We start from the raw sequence: 18536 nt of genomic DNA on the forward strand, positions 1-18536 counted from the left end.
GAAATCTAATTTCATGCACCATAAGGTGGCTTGCTGCGTGCAGAAATAGGTAGTGGGACTTTTGCAATTTCTCACTGTAGTTCCTGATAACGGTGCTAGTATCCAGGGTTGGTTCAAATGGTTCAAATGGCTCTGAGCACTACGGGACTTAACATCGCTGGTCATCAGTCCCCTAGAACTTAGAACTACTTAAACCTAACTAACCTAAGGACAACACACAACACCCAGTCATCACGAGGCAGAGAAAATCCCTGACCACGCCGGGAATCGAACCCGGGAACCCGGCCGCGGGAAGCGAGAACGCTACCGCACGACCACGAGCTGCGGACTATCCAGGGTTGAAGTACTGTCGTCTGGACCAATTCCACACGTCTCACTCGATTGTCGCTGTGCTCCAAAGAAGAAATGAATGCAGTGATTCGCTTTTCGTTTGCGGAAGATGTTAAACCTGCAGAAAGTAGTCGTTGAATGGAAACGCAGTGTGGTGACAGATGTTTATCGCGAAGAAACATCTACGAATGGATACATCGCTTCAATTTTGGAAGGCAGGCCATCGATGTCAGCAACTAAGGAAAATTTGGAAGTTTTTGAGTGTATGGTGATGGAAAACACGCGAATCACAATGGACGAAATCGCCATTACTTAACATATCAGCCATGATTCAGCGTATCGCATCTTACACGGTAGGCTAAATTTTCGGGAAGTGTGTGCTAGGTGGGTACTGAAAGAACTGTCAGCGCAGAGGATGGACATGCCTCTGGTCCGCTATCATGGCGAAGGAGATGGATTTTTGCAGCTGTAGGCGAAGCATGGGAGCATTTTCACGAACAGGAAAGAACGGCTGCGCGCGCGGTACTAGTCATAACCAGAAGGTTAGAAATTTAAACGCCAACCATCCGCTGGTAAGATTATGCTAACACTATTATGGGACATGGAAGGTGTGGTAGCCGTGCGTTTCACCCCAACAGGCAAACAGTAAGAACTATTGTGATACGTCGCCAACTAAACTGAAACCTGCAATCAGATTCAAACGTCGCGGAAAACTGTAAAAAGGTGCCATCCTGCTGCAACACAACGCTCGGCCACATTCTGCGGCCGAAACAATAAAGGAGTTGGCATTCGAATTGCTGGAACACCCGCCATACAGTACAGACCTGGCTCCAAGCGACTTCCATATCTTTGGACCATTGAAGGAAGCGATCAGGGGAAGAAGACCTGCAACCGATGCAGAAGTCTTTAATGTGGTGTAAAATCGGTTACAGGTGCAACCCAAACACTTTTTTTCCGACGGAATCAAAAAACATGTGAAACGTTGGACAATGTGCAGGGAAATTATGTAGAAAAATAATGTCCATACATCAAAAAAAGTTTTGCATCACCTCGGTTCCGAGAGTTCCTGAAACTGTACAGAGAACTGGAATAGAGATCAACATAAACAGCTGGCCGCGGTGGCCAAGCGGTTCTAGGCGCTTCAGTCCGGAACCGCGTGACTGCTACGGACAAAGGTTTGAATCCTGCCTCGGGCATGGATGTGTGTGAGATCCTTTGGTTAGTTAGGTTTAAGTAGTTCTAAGTTCTGGGGGACTGATGACCTCAGACGTTAAGTCCGACAGTGCTCAGAGCCATTTGAACCATTTTTTTTTTCAACATTAACACCATTTCCACCCTTTTTATTCCTCATGAAAACCACACATTGCATCTTCTACCACCATACAGCGAGACCTTCAAAGGTGGTGGTCCAGTTTGCCGTGTACACCAGTATCTCTAATACCCAGTAGCACGTCCTCTTGCATTGACGCATGCCTCTATTCGTCGTGGCATACTATCCACAAGTTCATCAAGGCACTGTTGATCTACATTGCCCCACTCCTCAACGGCGATTCGGCGTAGACGCCTCAGAGTAATTTTTGGGTCAAGTCGTCCATAAACAGCCCTTTTCAATCTATCCCAGGCATTTTCGATAGGGATCATGTCTGGAGAACATGCTGGCATTCTAGTCGAGCGATGTCGTTATCCTGAAGCAAGACATTCACAAGATGTGCACGATGGGGGCGCGAATTGTCGTCCATGAAGACCAATGCCTCGCCAATATGCTGCCGATATGGTTGCAATATCGGTCGGAGGATGGGATTCACGTATCGTACAGCCGTTAGGCTCCTTCCATGACCACCAGCGGCTTACGTCGGCCCCACGTAATGCCACCCCAAAACGGCAGGGAACCTCCACCTTGCTGCATTCGCTGGATAGTGGGTCTAAGGCGTTCAGCCTGATCGGGTTGCCTCCAAACACGTCTCCGACGATTGTCTGGTTGAAGGCATATGCGACACTCATCGTGAAGAGAACGTGATGCCAATCCTGAGCGGTCCATACGTCATGTTGTTGGGCCCATCTGTACCGCGCTGCAGGGTGTCGTGGTTGCAAAGATGGACCTCGTCATGGACGTCGGGAGTGATGCATCATGCAATCTGAGTCGTAACACGACGTCTTGTGGCTGCACGAAAAGCGTTAATCAACATGGTGACGTTGGTGTCAGGGTTCCTCCGAGCCATAATCCGTAGGCAGCGGTCATCCACTGCAGTAGTAGCCCTTGGGCGGCCTGAGCGAGGCATGTCATCGACAGTTCTGCCTATCTGTATCTCCTCCATGTCCGAACAACATCGCTTTGGCTCACTCTGGGACGCCTGGACACTTCCTTTGTTGAGAGCCCTTTCTGGAACAAAGTGACAATGCGGACGCGATCAAAACGCGGTATTGACCGTCTAGGGATGGTTGAACTACAGACAACACGAGCCATGTACCTCCATCCTGGTGGAATGACTGGAACTGATCGTCTGTCGGACCGAGTCCGTGTAATAGGTGCTGCTCATGCATGGTTGTTTACATCTTTGGGCGGGTTTAGTGACATCTCTGAACAGTCAAAGGTAGTGTGTCTGTGATACAGTATCCACAGTCAACGTCTATCTTCAGGTGTTCTGGTAACCGGGGTGACGCAAAACTTTTTTGATGTGTGTGTATTGCAGTTTTCTATAATTAGAATAAATATTCCTTTTCTCAGAAGTCCTTTTACTTTTTGACTTCCTCTCGTATATTCTGCGATTTGCCTCACGGAATGCAGGGAACATGACCATTTATAATGCCTCTGCGCTCACTGTACTTAGTCCAATGTTGTCTTCGCGAGAACCTGTTGGGTCGATACCTAGGGGTTGAAGTATATCCTAGCGGTGAAATAACTCATGGGAATGCAGGCGGGTGACATTGTTGACAACCGCCGGCACTTCGACAGGAGCACTCCCTGCCATTTTCAAGGCATTGCCGTTAGGTACGTAAACATTGTATAAGCTGGGAGAAACTCCGGTCTCATATTTCCGATGTTCTTCATTTAATGCTGGGTCATGAAGACTTTTAAGTAGACTCCTGCCGGATAGTTGCCGTGTGTTTTGAAGCATCTGCCAATTGAGGCTTCTCAGATTCTCTGTGACGTTCTCCTGTGTGTTAAACTTCTCTCTGGGTATATGCACTGCCTTTCTCTCTACAGGTGTTTCCGTAAGAGCGTACAAAAATGCAACAGGACAGCCGGCCGGAGTGGCCGAGCGGTTAAAGGCGCTACAGTCTGGAACCGCACGACCGCTACGGTCGCAGGTTCGAATCCTGCCTCGGACATGGATGTGTGTGATGTCCTTAGGTTAGTTAGGTTTAATTAGTTCTAAGTTCTAGGGGACTTATGGCCACAGCAGTTGAGTCCCATAGTGCTCAGAGCCATTTTTTTTGCAACAGGACACAGAGAATGCTCTACTGAACAATTTGAGGTAGGAAACCTGGTTCGGAGAAGCCATCTTAAGGAGATAGGAAAGTAAACTTGTCCACCGCTTTGTCTAGCATTTCCAGCTTACTTACAACTACATTGCGTACAAGTTTACACGTACAGCGCAGCTTATTTACATTTACATTTCTTATTTCCTGCAAGGAAACAAGGACGACGAGGCTGATTGCTAGGAAGTCATGATGCAGGTTTTGTTTAGTTTACTTGTCCATAAGGTTGCTCTGTCGTATCGAATTTACACTGTCCCATGACAGAACGTGTTTTGACTCAACGACAGACCCATTCGTTACTCAGTGCTATTGAGAGACGTACAGTAAAATACGATGGAGCAGTACCAATAGAGTTTAGCAGCACTCAGTGAATGCACCTTGTGTATGGGGAAGTACGTTGTAATGCTCTCACTGCTGAAAGGCTCTACAGGAACCATTTCCTAACATGCATCAACCGTCTCACTTTAGTGTGGATGTCCGCAACCATCATTGAGATGCCGGTCTCTGGGTTGGAAGGGGACGTCGTATTCCGTGGCCTGCAACGTCACCTGGTCTGAATCCCCTTGATTATTCTCTATAGGGATATCTAAAATCACTTATGTATGATATAGAGATGGAATTAGTTGCCAGAACTGTAGTTATCTGTGGTGTGATTCGAAACACTCCAGGGATATTTGTCAGGGTGCGTCAGCACCTTGTTCGCCGATGTCATGCTTGCATTGAGGTTGATGGTCGTCAGTTTCAGCACATTTTGTAAGTCACAGTACAAATGGTACGTACATTGTGTCAACGATGTTTTTTGCAGTTAACTGTAGCTAAAAGTAGTACACAGTAATGTGATTTTATTCTTATTATCTCGTTAAGCTGGCTTCTCCGACCCAAGGTTTCCTGTCTCAAATTGTTCAGTGGAGCATCCTGTATGTCCTGTTAAATTTTTGCACGCTCTTACGGAAACACCCTGCATACATTTAACATCCGCTTATAGGCCTGTTGGTACGGTCCTCATATCCCTGAGCAATATTCTAAGATATTTCTTTCTAGACCGCATCATCCCAGGATCCTGCTGATGAATCGAAATCATCCACCTGCTTTACATACCACTTAACTTTTGTGATTATTCTATTACCGCTACAACTTCTTACATCCATGCATTTCTATGAATTGATCTATTTTTTGAGAATGTATTCGTAAGATACTATGTTCTTTTCATGACGTGAATAGTCATAGATAACTGAACGTTCAAAGCAATTTGCAACTCTCCTTAACCCTTTGAAATTTTATCAAAATCTGGTTTGATACGTGAGCAGCTTTTATCAGACTGTTTTATTATAGATAACTGGATCATTTGCAAAAACTCTGAGGTTACGATTAATGTTGCATCCCGCGCCGTTAATGTATAACAGGAAGTGCATCAAGAATCCCAATACACTACCCTGGGGAAGTTACTTCTACATCTGTCAGTGATTCCATCCAAGATAACGTGTTGTGTCCTCCTTACCAACAAATCCTCAGTCCACCCACAAATTACGACAGATGCTCCAAATGACACTACTTCCATTAATAAGCGAATCAAATACTTTTCGAAAGTGAAGGTGCAGACATAATCATGTGCCTTATGTTCAAATGGTTCTGAGCACTATGGTACTTTACTTCTGAGGCCATCTGTTCCCTAGAACTTAGAACTACTTAAACCTAACTAACCTAAGGACATCTCACAGATCCATGCCCGAGGCAGGATTCGAACCTGCGACCGTAGCGGTCGCGTGGTTCCAGACTGTAGCGCCTAGAACCGCTCGGCCACCTCGGCCGGCTGCCTTATGTTGCTATGGAGTTCCGTCTATTCCTAACATTAACATAAACGCTTATGTAATGTAAAGTAACCATCCAGAAACTAAAATGCGTGCGGAATAGTGACTTCTTATCAAGCATTTCGGTGATATTAAAAGCGAAGGTGCTAACATTAAGAATGCGATAGGAATTACACTGTTAAACGCAGAGGAGAGAGCGGATAGGCGGAGAGAATAGACTGAAAGCTTCTACGACCGGGAGGACCTCCTTGATGACGTGGTTGGGGAGGATGTGGGAGTCCATGTCGAAGAAATACAGTATGTGCTATCAAAATTTAACAGATCTTTCTAAAAGATCAAATAAGGCAGAAGGAATTAATAACGCTCCTTCGCAATTTCTACGATAGCTGGGGGATGTCGACATCCTACGTTTGTTCAAGTTGGTATATAGAATCTATGAGAGCGTAGTCATTCCATCACATTTTCAAAAAATCATCATTCATACATCCTCTGAAATAGTAAAGGCAAACAAATTGCGAGAATTACCGCACAATCAGTTTAACATCTGATTCCACAAAGTTGCTGAATACATTAGAATAATACACAGAAGAACGGAAAAGAAAATTTATGATCTGTTAGATAGGTCAGTTTGGATTTAGCACAGATAAAGGCACCAGAGGAAAGCACTGACAAGGAGAAGGGACGGGGAGATAGGACATATGTAAAGACATCAGGGAATGACGTCCATGGTACTTGATGAGCTGTAGAGGGCAAAAACTGTAGAGGGAGACGGACATTAGAATGTGAAGTGTTGGCAGAAGAGCCAACACCGTGTTGCTAGAGGAGGCCGAAATGCACGCTTTTAAGCTCACGTAGATTGGCGTGAGGTCTGGAACAAGGTAAAGTAATTATCCTATAATTATCCTATAAAGAAAAGAACGTAGTTCTTGGAATACTTAACTTTAATCCACAATTGGAGAACATCGGTGTGCCGGTACAGGCATCACAAGTTAAATATCTATTGATAGTGGCGCCTTGCTAGGTCGTAGCAAATGACGTAGCTGAAGGCTATGCTAACTATCGTCTCGGCAAATGAGAGCGTATTTGTCAGTGTAGCATCGCTAGGAAAGTCGGCTGTACAACTGGGGCGAGTGCTAGTAAGTCTCTCTAGACCTGCCGTGTGGCGGCGCTCGGTCTGCAATCACTGACAGTGGCGACACGCGGGTCCGACGTATACTACCGGACCGCGGCCGATTTAAAGGCTACCACCTAGCAAGTGTGGTGTCTGGCGGTGACACCACAGAATGCATCCAGCAAATGACTGAGGACGTAGGTTGCAAATGCTACACTGGCACAGGACAGGAATTCGTGCCGGTTCGCATCAAAGCAGTCAAAAAACTGATGACCCAAAAAAGGCGCCAGAGACAAAATTACCGCGTCCCTTGATAATGGAAGCAAGGCTTCAGAAAAATCAAGACACGTTCGTGGGATCTGTCGAACTAGAATAAGCTTTCGATAAAGTAAAATGCTGCAAGATGCTCGAAGGCATCAGGAAATAGGTAAATGCTATGGGGAAAGACAGGAACTGTACAGTACCAACAAACTCGGCCATGCTTCGAAATTGCTAAAAATGTATGAGTATTGGATAGACGATAGCGCGCTGAAAAGTAGTGTCTCCGAATTTTTTATGTGAAAACTCTTAAAGGTTTTTAAATAAAACAAATTTTATTGACATTCTACGTCTTTGTTGTTCATGTCTACACATTTATTTCTCGCAATAGCTATCCTGGCGGCTGATACATTTCTCCCAACGAGAGCCCAGTTTGTTGATACCGTCACTGTAGAATGTTTGACTTGGTTGACGGAACCACAACCTCACCTCTGCTTCTACCGATTCATCAGTACCAAAGTGAAGTCCTGGGAGGTGTTGTTGAAGTTTTGGAAACATGAAAATTCGTTGAGGGCCAAGTCGGTGTTGTACGTAGCGTGATACATTCTCCACGGGCCTCACTCGCCGACTCACACGGCCAGTGGCCCAGGAGAAAGCCGGCTGGACTCCATGCGGCCGCCGCACAGAGATGCTGTCGCTGGAGCCATCCTACAAGCACGCAGGGGGCAGGCGAGAGATCGCCCTCGCGTTGCTTAAGGATGGACACGGTGCGAAGAGGCTGACGGTCACTGAGAAGCGTGCCGAAAACTGATGATGGAACATCAAGTATTCACTCGTAAAACCGTTTCTCTGGCCTGGCAGGAGTCGCTTTGCCCGCCCTAGAAAGAAAGAAGATGTACACAATTCCAACACCCCTCAGGTTCCGGGAGGAGGTTGGTTGGTTGGTTGGTTTGGGGAAGGAGACCAGACAGCGTGGTCATCGGTCTCGTCGGATTAGGGAAGGATTGGGAAGGAAGTCGGCCGTGCCCTTTCAGAGGAACCATCCCGGCATTTGCCTGGAGTGATTTAGGGAAATCACGGAAAACCTAAATCAGGATGGCCGGACGCGGGATTGAACCGTCGTCCTCCCGAATGCGAGTCCAGTGTCTAACCACTGCGCCACCCCGCTCGGTCCCGGGAGGAGGGTGAACTAAAAACTGCACCCAGTCAAATTTGGGCCCAGTGAAATTTGCGGCCAGAAAGGGTCGAGCAAGGGCCCATTAATCCGATTCCCAGGGAGGTAGAAGAGCTTACGGACGCTACCTAGAGGTTTCCGGGCTCGTATTTTCAATCAGTACTATATAGAACGCTGCGAACTGATAACTTCAATGTTAAGAGTGGACAAGAATTCGGTACACGTTGCAGAACCATGCGGTTTCAGATGCTTGTCATTTGACTTCAACTTCAGAAACGAAACTTCCCTCGACAATACAAAAACCAGTTGACAGTTTCCAAAATGAGATTTTCACTCTGCAGGGGAGTGTGCACTGATGTGAAACTCCCTGGTAGATTAAAACTGTGTGCCGGACCGAGACTCGAACTCGGGACCTTTGCCTTTCGCGGGCAAGTGCTCTAGCATCTGTGGTAGGAGACGAGGTACTGGCTGAAGTGAAGCTGTGAGGACGCGGCGTGAGTCATGCTTGGGTAGCTCAGATGGTAGAGCACTTTCCCGCGAAAGGCAAAGGTCCCGAGTTAGAGACTCGGTCCGGCACACAGTTTTAATCTGCCAGGAAGTTTCAGTTGACAGTTATTACGAGGTTCCTTCCACGAATTTCTCGACTAAGATGATTTTTTTTCTGACACTATTACCAACTTTATTTTGGCTGTAAGATTTTTCTTAATTTTGTGTGCTTCAATACACTTATGTAAAAGAAGTCTTTTTTTTCAGAAGTTAAATTAATTAACAATTATCTTCAGTCCCCTGCGAGTAAGGCATGAGTGTCTGATATAGCAGTTAGTCAATAAAAATGCACTTGCTAGCCGGCCGCGGAGGCCGTGCGGTTCTAGGCGCTCCAGTCCGGAGCCGCGCTGTTGCTACAATCGCAGGTTCGAATCCTGCCTCGGGCATGGGTGTATGTGATGTCCTTAGGTTAGTTAGGTTTAAGTAGTTCTAAGTTCTAGGGGACTGATGACCACAGCAGTTGAGTCCCATGGTGCTCAGAGCCATTTGAATTTTGCACTTGCTAAAGATATCGATATTGATGAGGCAATTTCAAAATTTGAAGCCGATAGAGACTGAAGAAACTGTAAGCTAAGTACTAGTCACCTGTCGATAAGGAAATTTTCGGTTACTTGTTCTGCTTTCTTAACAATCAGTTAACTGTGTGTGTGTGTGTGTGCGTTTTTTAATGCACTTTTATTTACTCGTTTTCGCCCATAAAAAACTGTTCCCGAAGTAGTTAATATAATACTTTGACTACATAATCGCGCATACTGAAACTTTCTACACACAAATATTGCATTTTATGCTTTCTGGAGTTGGCAGCTTCCTTTTTTTTGGGGGGGGGGGGGGGGGGGGGGTGGCAAATTAAATCTGCACCGGGTACCAAACTACCTAGCTACGCCACTGCGTAAACGACAGTCTGATGTTCAAATGGCTCTTAGCACTATGGGACTTAACATCTGAGGTCATCAGTCCCCTACACTTAGAACTACTTGAACCTAACTAACCTATGGACATCACACACATCCATGCCCGAGGCAGGAGTCGAACCTGCGACCGTAGCGGTCGCGCGGTTCCAGACTGTAGCGCCTAGAACCGTTCGGCCACTAAGGCCGGCTTATCGTTAGAGATTTAGCTTTCGTACACATGTGAAACTGTTGTCTTACGTCTTTATTTTCCTTGTACTTACGAATAAGTCCCAGATACTGCACTTTTCTGCAGAAAGACTTTTTCATGTGGAAATAACGTCCATGCGTTTCGGCTGACGGTAGTACAACTTCAATCGCAGAAATCGCTGATTCGAAATCCGCGGTCATTCCATTCTGGAATATTTTCCACCGAATTTCGGAAACGACGGATGTATGTCTCTCTTATTTTGTTGGGCAATAATACAACGGCAACTGGATATATGTTTGTCACATTATTGGTTCTCCCAAAGTCGGCGTGAGTGGTGTATACTTGCGAAAACTGTTTGCTGCTGCACTTGAAAGTACTGTCCATAAGGAAGTCTTGTTTACTTCTTAGAGCCTCGCTCCCTACTCTTCCGCTAAAAACTGTTATCCTTCTTCCTAATATGTCGTCGCTTAAAAGAAAACTCATAACTTCTAAGTCTGCCTTGAGGTTCATTTCTTCCTCTGCCCGCGGATCTCTCTCGTTTCCCTGTGATTTTGTCCGGTGGTAACGTAAAGTTCGCTTAGTTGCTTGCTGCTCTGGCATATCAGGCTCAAAATCATAAGCACGCGTATGCAGGTAATCCAGCTGCTCTGAATATACTCTACTGGCCATTAACATTGCTACATCAAGAAGAAATGCAGATGATACACAGGTATTCATTGGACAAATATGTTGTACTAGAACTTACATGTGATTACATTTTCACGCATTTTGGGTGCATACATCCTGAGAAATCAGTACCCAGAACAACCACTTCTGGCCGTAATAACGGCCTTGATACACCTGGGCATTGAGTCAAACAGAATTTGGATGGCGTGTACAGGCAGAGCTGCCCATCCAGCTTCAACACGATACCACAGTTCATCGTGAGTAGTGACTGGCGTATTGTGACGAGCCAGTTGCTCGGCCACCATTGACCAGACGTTTTCAATTGGTGAGAGATCTGGAGAATGTGCTGGCCAAGGCAACAGTCGAACATTTTCTGTATACAGAAAGGCCCGTAAGGGACCTGCAACATGCGGTCGTGCATTATCCTGCTGAAATGTAGGGTTTCGCAGGGATCGAATGAAGGGTAGAGCCACGGGTCGTAACGCATCTGAAATGTAACGTTGACTGTTCAAAGTGCCGTCAATGCGAACAAGAAGTGACCGCACCCATACCATCACGCCGGGTGATACGCCAGTGTGGCGATGACGAATACACGCTTTCAATGGGCGTTCACCGCGATGTCGCAAAACAGGGATGCGACCATCATGATGCTGTAAACTGAACCTGGATTCATCCGAAAAAATGAGGTTTTGCCATTCGTGCACCCACGTTCGTCGTTGAGTACACCATCGCAGGCGCTCCTGTCTGTGATGCAGCGTCAAGGGTAACAGCAGCCGTGGTCTCCGAGCTGATAGTCCATGCTGCTTCAAACGTCGTCGAACTGTTCGTGCAGATGGTTGTTGTCTTGCAAAGGGCCCCATCTGTTGACTCAGGGATCGAGACGTGGCTGCACGATCCGTTACAGCCATGCGGATAAGATGGCTGTCATCTCGACTGCTAGTGATACGAGGTCGTTGAGATCCAGCATGGCGTTCCGTATAACCCTCCTGAACACACCGATTCCATATTCTGCTAACAGTCATTGGATCTCGACCAACGCGAGCAGCAATGTCGCGATACGATAAACCGCAATCGCGATAGGCTACAATCTGACCTTTACCAATGTCGGGAACGTGATGGTACGCATTTCTCCTCCCTACACGAGGCATCACAACAACGTTTCACCAGGCAACGCCGGTCAACTGCTGTTTGTGTATGAGAAATCGGTCGGAAACTTTCCTCACGTCAGCATGTTGTAGGTGTCGCCACCGGCGCCAGCCTTGTGTGAATGCTCTGAAAAGCTAATGATTTGCATATCACAGCATCTTCTTCCTGTCGGTTAAATTTCGCGTCTGTAGCACATCTTCGTGGTGTAGCAATTTTAATGGCCAGTAGTGTAGTTTGTAAATGGAAGTCTGTTCCTCTCGTGCCCTTTTCTTGGCATGGTTTAAGTCTTCTTTCATCAGAGTATCATGCGGAGCTCCATGTTGATGCTCGAGTAAAAAAAAGCACCGTCGAATCCATAGTTTTTAGCATTCCTCGGCAATTAATTCCTTTTTGTCTTGAACAGCGCCACGTCACAGTCCCTTCGCGTTTCGTTCTCTCCCTAAGTAAGAATAACCTTCATACTTACGTAGCTTAACGTGAATGGTAGTTTAAACATTGCAACAGAAATGCACAAGACAAACGGTGTGAACTCGACGACAACTAGAGCGGTACTAAGGCTGTTTGTTCAGAGAGTCGGCCGCTATGGTAGAGGAGGTCTATCGGGGCGCAGTTCGGCCGAGTCTGGGGAGCAAGTAGTTTAAAATAATTACGACGGTCCGGGCGTAGCTAAGCCGTGACGCAAAGGGAGCAAGTAATGGGTGAAGATTTCATAGATTTCTGGTTGCGCGTAAATTTCACTGGGCGCAGTTTTCCCACATCTGGAAGGAGGGTACACAAAGCATGAAGAATTTACACAGGGAGGCGCGTGAAAGAAGTCAGCCTTCTATTAAAAAGGTTTTTCCAGGCAAAAAGGACGTTCCTCGTAAATCACGGAAGCCAGCAGACTTGAAACCTCACCCTGGAAAAATTTATGAATTACTGTGCTGGTAAACCCCTTACGTTATTTGATTTTCAAACAGCTGAGCAAAACTTAACGTACTCAGACATTTCTCTCTTTACTTATTCTGACCATCACTAAACTGACACACAATATATTTAGCGCAACGCAATCTGACTTCCAATAATCCCTACAAAAGAATGCCCGTGAGTAACCTATACCTTTCATGAATCACTTACCTCACAAAAATCTTCGTTACTCGAACTACTGCAATACAGCGAGCGCCAATACTGCCAGCTACATAAAATATTCTAACTACTGAAGGCACTAACTACTGATAGGCATAGTTAGCAATGAAAGATTTTGATAGAGAACAAACAATGTATTTACCTTAATAGTGTTCAAAAGTCATAATACATACAGTATATCAGTTCATGACATATAGTCTGCCGACCGGAGTGGCCGTGCGGTTCTAGGCGCTACAGTCTGGAGCCGAGCGACCGCTACGGTCGCACGTTCAAATCCTGCCTCCGGCATGGATGTGTGTGATGTCCTTAGGTTAGTTAGGTTTAATTAGTTCTAAGTTCTAGGCGACTGATGACCTCAGAAGTTGTCGCATAGTGCTCAGAGCCATTTGAACCATTTGAACATGCAGCCTTACAAATTTCGTTTTTCTGACGGACACACGTCCAGATCGTCCGCTCTCAAAACTCTGCCATCTCTCTTCCTACATCCACCACTGCTGGCGGCTCACCTCCAACTGCGCAACGCTACGCGATGTTCACATCCAACTGCCAGCACTACAATAGCAAATATTCCAACAATGCAAACCAGCCACAGACTGCACACAGCACAGTCAGTGATTTTCATACAGAGCGCTACGTGGCGTTACCAACATAAAAACCTAAACAGCTTACTTACAGACTCTGAGACGAACCTCAAACATGAGTCTGTCCAAGCGTCACGCAGAGATAGCGGCTACAAACAAGTTTCACAACAGCTTCGGAATGCAGAAAGGCATGGTAAGAAAGCGAAGTCGCGAGAAAGACACCAATTCACGAGTCACGCACTATAAAGAATTCCCACCATCACTGGGAGGCGTGGCCATGAAACGGTGACCAGTTATTGGGCGGCACTGAGAATCTGGTCCGCCGATGACAACGTCGAGAGCAGAAAAATTTCGAGAAATCGGTGGATTGTGAGGTGGATGAGGAGTGAAGATGGCAGCCGACGAGAAGACGCGGAAGCGAGAGGACATGGACTCTCTCCCATCTACCAGTAACATCTGCCTTCCGACACCGTCACATCACAGCTTCGGCCACGCAACCGACATCGGGCAGACAACTCGGAGATCATACATGGGCCTCGCCGCAACGCCGCGATTTCTGATGAGGGCAGCCGACTCGCTTCGCACAGTTACCAGGCGACGCGCCGTACCGACCCAGTCAAACCGTCCGTGAGATGTTTAATTTCGTATTGTTTTGTGTAAACGGTGTAACCTCCCAACAGAAAAATCTCGCTTAAGTTCCCAATAGAAAAATTTCTTTACAATAATAAAATTTCAAGTTTTAATGTGCCCTTCCATTAAAGACTGACTGCATATCGAGATTAACAGCCGGCCGAAGTGGCCGAGCGTTCTAGGAGCTTCAGTCTGGAACCGCTACGGTCGCAGGTTCGAATCCTGCCTCGGGCATGGATGTGTGTGATGTCCTTAGGTTAGTTACGTTTAAGTAGTTCTAAGTTTCTAGGGGACTGATGACCTCAGAAGTTAAGGTCCCATAGTGCTCAGAGGCCATTTGATCCATTTTGAACCTCCGATTGTGTTGTAGCACAGATATTCCATATCGCAGGCAGCGCGTGAGCAATCCATCGAAATTACATCTGCTCAGTGCGCTAGCAAACAGAAATGAACCCCTTACAACGGTACTATAATAAATACATTTATTTTATGGTTTAATCATCCCAGCAATATGTTCCATTCATGTATCAACCCTTTAACCTCTTAAATCTATTTTTCTTGATTTCATTTAATCATTGATATCAGTCAAAAGTTGGTTCCCAGTGCATGACGATCCCAGTGGTAATTTCCTGTTGTACAAAGTCACGAATAATTCTCAAGTTCACGCATTTTTGGCACCCAACCTGGGGTGATCTCATTGGTAGTTTTCGTGTCCTTTGATACCACAAAGGAAAATTCCTAGATTCGCAGCACTAGGAAGTTGATGGCAGCGAGTCCAATGCGTCGGATTGTTGCAGATCGCGCAGCGCTCGTGTTGGTTCTGCACTGGCACCCTGAAGGAAAGTGTGCTCCATGTGTGGACCGTTAGAAACTCAACTCCAGGACGCTGCTTCTCAAGCACCGTCGTAGTTACGTTACACGCCCACATGTTATACGGTACAATTCGGAGCCCTGCAGCAGCAGATGGTTGCAGCTTGCCTCAGCGAAGCGAGAAAGCCGACTGAGTATCATGCATGATGTGTAACACTCAACCAGTAGTGAGACAGGATAAAAAATTCGGAGGCATTATCTTTCAGCACGCCCTCGTATGTTCTGAGCTCCATCTCCATCACCGTCTCTCTGCCCTCTCTTCTTTCCTGTTATCCCCTCCTTGTTCCTCTCGTCGTCTTTGTTTATCTCCTCCTCCTCCTCCTCCTCCTCCTCCTCCTCTACATGTCCGTCACCTCCCTCCCTCTCTCTCTCTCTCCTTCTCTCTCTCTCTCTCTCTCTCTCTCCTTCTCTCTCTCTCTCTCCTCTCTCTCTCTCTCTCTCGCTCTGTCTCCTCTCCCCCTATCTCTCTCTCTCTCTCTCTGTCAATCTCCTCCTCCCCCCCCCTCTCTCTCTCTCTCTCTTCCTCTCTCTGTCAATCTCCCTACCTCTCTCCACCTATTCCTTCCTGCTGTCCGCTGCTCGTGGTCTGAATCACAGTGTGCTGGGTTCGATTCCCGACCGGCTCAGGGATTTTCCTCCTTCTGTAGATTGTGTGTTTGTGTTGTCCTCTTCATTTCACCATCATTGAGAAAGTGGCGAGACTGAACATTGAAAAGATTGCGCACTTGTATGGGCGCTGAGACCCGGCGCAGCTGAGCGCCCGACAAACCAAATATCATCATTTGTCTTGTCCTCCACTATTTACCCATCTTCTCCTTCCCCCTATTTATGTCCATCCCCCCCCCCCCCCACTCTCTCTGTCCATTTCCTATTACCCCCTCTCGGTGATCTTCAGCCTTATTTATTGTTATAGATAACGAAAACTCATCATCATCATCATCATCATCATCATTTTAGACTGATTATGCCTTTCAGGCGTTCAGTCTGGAGCATAGTCCCCCTTATAAAATTCCTCCATGATCCCCTATTCAGTGCTAACATTGTGCCTCTTCTGATGTTAAACCTATTACTTCAAAATCATTCTTAACTGCATCCAGTACCTTCTCCCTGGTCTGCCCGACTCCTCCTACCCTCTACTGCTGAACCCATGAGTCTGTTGGGTAACCTTGCTTCTCCTATGCGTGTAACATGACCCCACCAGCTAAGCCTGTTCGCCTTATTTACGAAATTAAATTGCTTAAAAAAATTCGGTAAATATGTTCGGATCGTTGATACACGACCTCTCCTGCTGCTGGATCTGGGAGTACAGTAACTTCAGTAGCAGCTTTTCGCATTACAAAGTTTCGCATTATTCAGATTCCGTAGCAGTATTCTAATCATAAGCCCATAAGCCGTAATTACAACTTTCTGGCTAAAACAGATTGCGAGAAATAAGACAAATCAGCATCTAGTTGTGCATACAATTTTTGTCTAAAATTTATACAGGTATACAAAGAGAAAGAATACATTTTGGGAGATATGGTTTAAATGCCCTGTTATCGTAGTTTGAAACGGACTACGATAAAGAAAACGAGACCGCCATTTCGCAGCACAGCGTTATCTTTCTCGCAGTTGGTTTCAGCAGAAAACCTGTAGACTGTTGTTCTGCCACAAAGTGGTACTGTGGGCTCCTGCCGAAATGTGGTTGTGTACGACCTCACCCGGCTGCATTCCCGTAAATTACATGACAAAATACACAGTTTATTCGTATGAATGTTTATTAGAATTTCCTGTAAGAATCTGAAGTAAATCGTCAAAATTTTTCGACATTTTTGCAATTACGTTTCCCCTTACATACTAAATGTATATAATTATATACCACATAAAACACCGTCCGAACAAACCTTGAAGCCCAACGGTTCCGACCGGCCACCGTGTCATCCTCAGTCCATAGGCGTCACCGGATGGCGATACGGATGGGCGGGTGGTCACCCCCCCCCCCCCCCCCCCGCCTCTCCCGGCTTTGTCAGGTTTCGTGACCGGACAAGCTACTTCTCGGCGGTCAAGTAGCTCCTCAGTTTGCCTCACAGGCGCTGAGTGCACCCCGCTTGCCAACAGCTCTCGACAGACGGTGAGGCATCCAAGCGCTAAAAAAGCCCGACAGCGCTTAACTTCGGTGATCTGACGGGACCCGGTGTTACCACTGCGGCAAGGCCATTGACTTTGTATGCCACATATAATAAAAAATATGTAGGCTACGTCCGTCCCAACGTGTGTTGCAGTAATTTTTAAAAATCTGAAATAAATTGGTGAAGAAATTTTCAAGATATTTGCTAAAGTTTTACTCTTATATAGTACATATATATTTACATACCATATACTAGATACATATATGTACATTACAATATATACATTAAAATATGTGGCACTTGTCCGTCCAAAGGTTTTTACAGTAACTTTTAAAAATTTATAACAAATCTGACAAGAAATTTTCGAGATTTTTGCAATACTGTTTTCCTCCTATATTGTTCATATATATTTATATACCATAAATATTAAAAATATGTAGCCATTGTTCGTCCGATCGTTTATTAGAGTACTCAATAAAAATTTGAAGTAATTTTCGAAATTTTTGGGAAGAATGTTAAAATTCAACTTGTTTCATACTGTATAATAGTGTAGATATACAAGAAAGTAAGTGCTCGGATTTGAAAGGGTATAAGACAGGGATGTAGTCTTCTGTCCCCACTGTTCAGTCCACACTTCGAAGAAGAAATGGCGAAAATAGAAGAAAAGTTCAAGAATGAGATTTAAATTCAAGATGAAAGCATACGAGTATCAAGAGTAAGATTCAGTGATAATATTTCTGTCCTCAGTGAAAGTGAAGAACTGAAGGATCTGTTGAACGGAATGAACAGTCTAATGAGTACAGGATATGGACTGAGAGTAAACAGAAGGAAGACGAAAGTAGTGTGGAGCAGCAAATATGAGACTAGCAAGCAACTTATGAAAATTGATGAACGTGAAGTGAAGGAATTCTGTTACCTTCGATACCAAATAACACATGACGAATGAAGCGAGGAGAACATCAAAAGTAAACTGTCACAGGCAAAGAGGGCATTCATGCACAAAAGAAGTCTACTAACATCAAACACACCGCTAGATTTGAGGAAGAAGTTTCTAGGAATATACATTTGCAGCACAGCGATCTATGGTAGCGAATCATGGACTGTGAGAGAACCGGAATACAAGAGAATCGAAGCGTTTGTGATGTGTTGCTCTAGAACGATGTGGAAAACTTTGATCGACTGATAAGTAAGGAGCGGGGAGGTTCTCCGCAGAATATGACACAGAAGGAATATGCAGAGTGTTTGCGTAAGAGCCTGCAAAAATTTTATAGGACATAGAGGATGCTCCACTAAACAATTTGAGGCAGGGAGCCCGGCCTCGGAGAAGCCAGCACAAGGAGGTAATAGGAATAACATCACATTACTGTGTACTTTTTATTTACATAAGTTACAGTTAACTGCAAATACCATCATTGACACAATGAGCGTACCGTTTGTTCTGTGTCTTACAAAATGTGCTGAAACAGACGACTATCAACGTCAATGCAAACACAACACCGGCGAGCAAGATTCTGACGCACCCTGACAAATATCCTTATCGAGCAGATACAATTCTTGCAACTAATATCATTTCCAGAATGAAATTTTTACTCTACAGCGGAGTGT

The sequence above is a fragment of the Schistocerca piceifrons genome, chromosome 9 (genome assembly GCF_021461385.2).
Source record: "Schistocerca piceifrons isolate TAMUIC-IGC-003096 chromosome 9, iqSchPice1.1, whole genome shotgun sequence".
NCBI classification, from domain to species: domain Eukaryota; kingdom Metazoa; phylum Arthropoda; class Insecta; order Orthoptera; family Acrididae; genus Schistocerca; species Schistocerca piceifrons.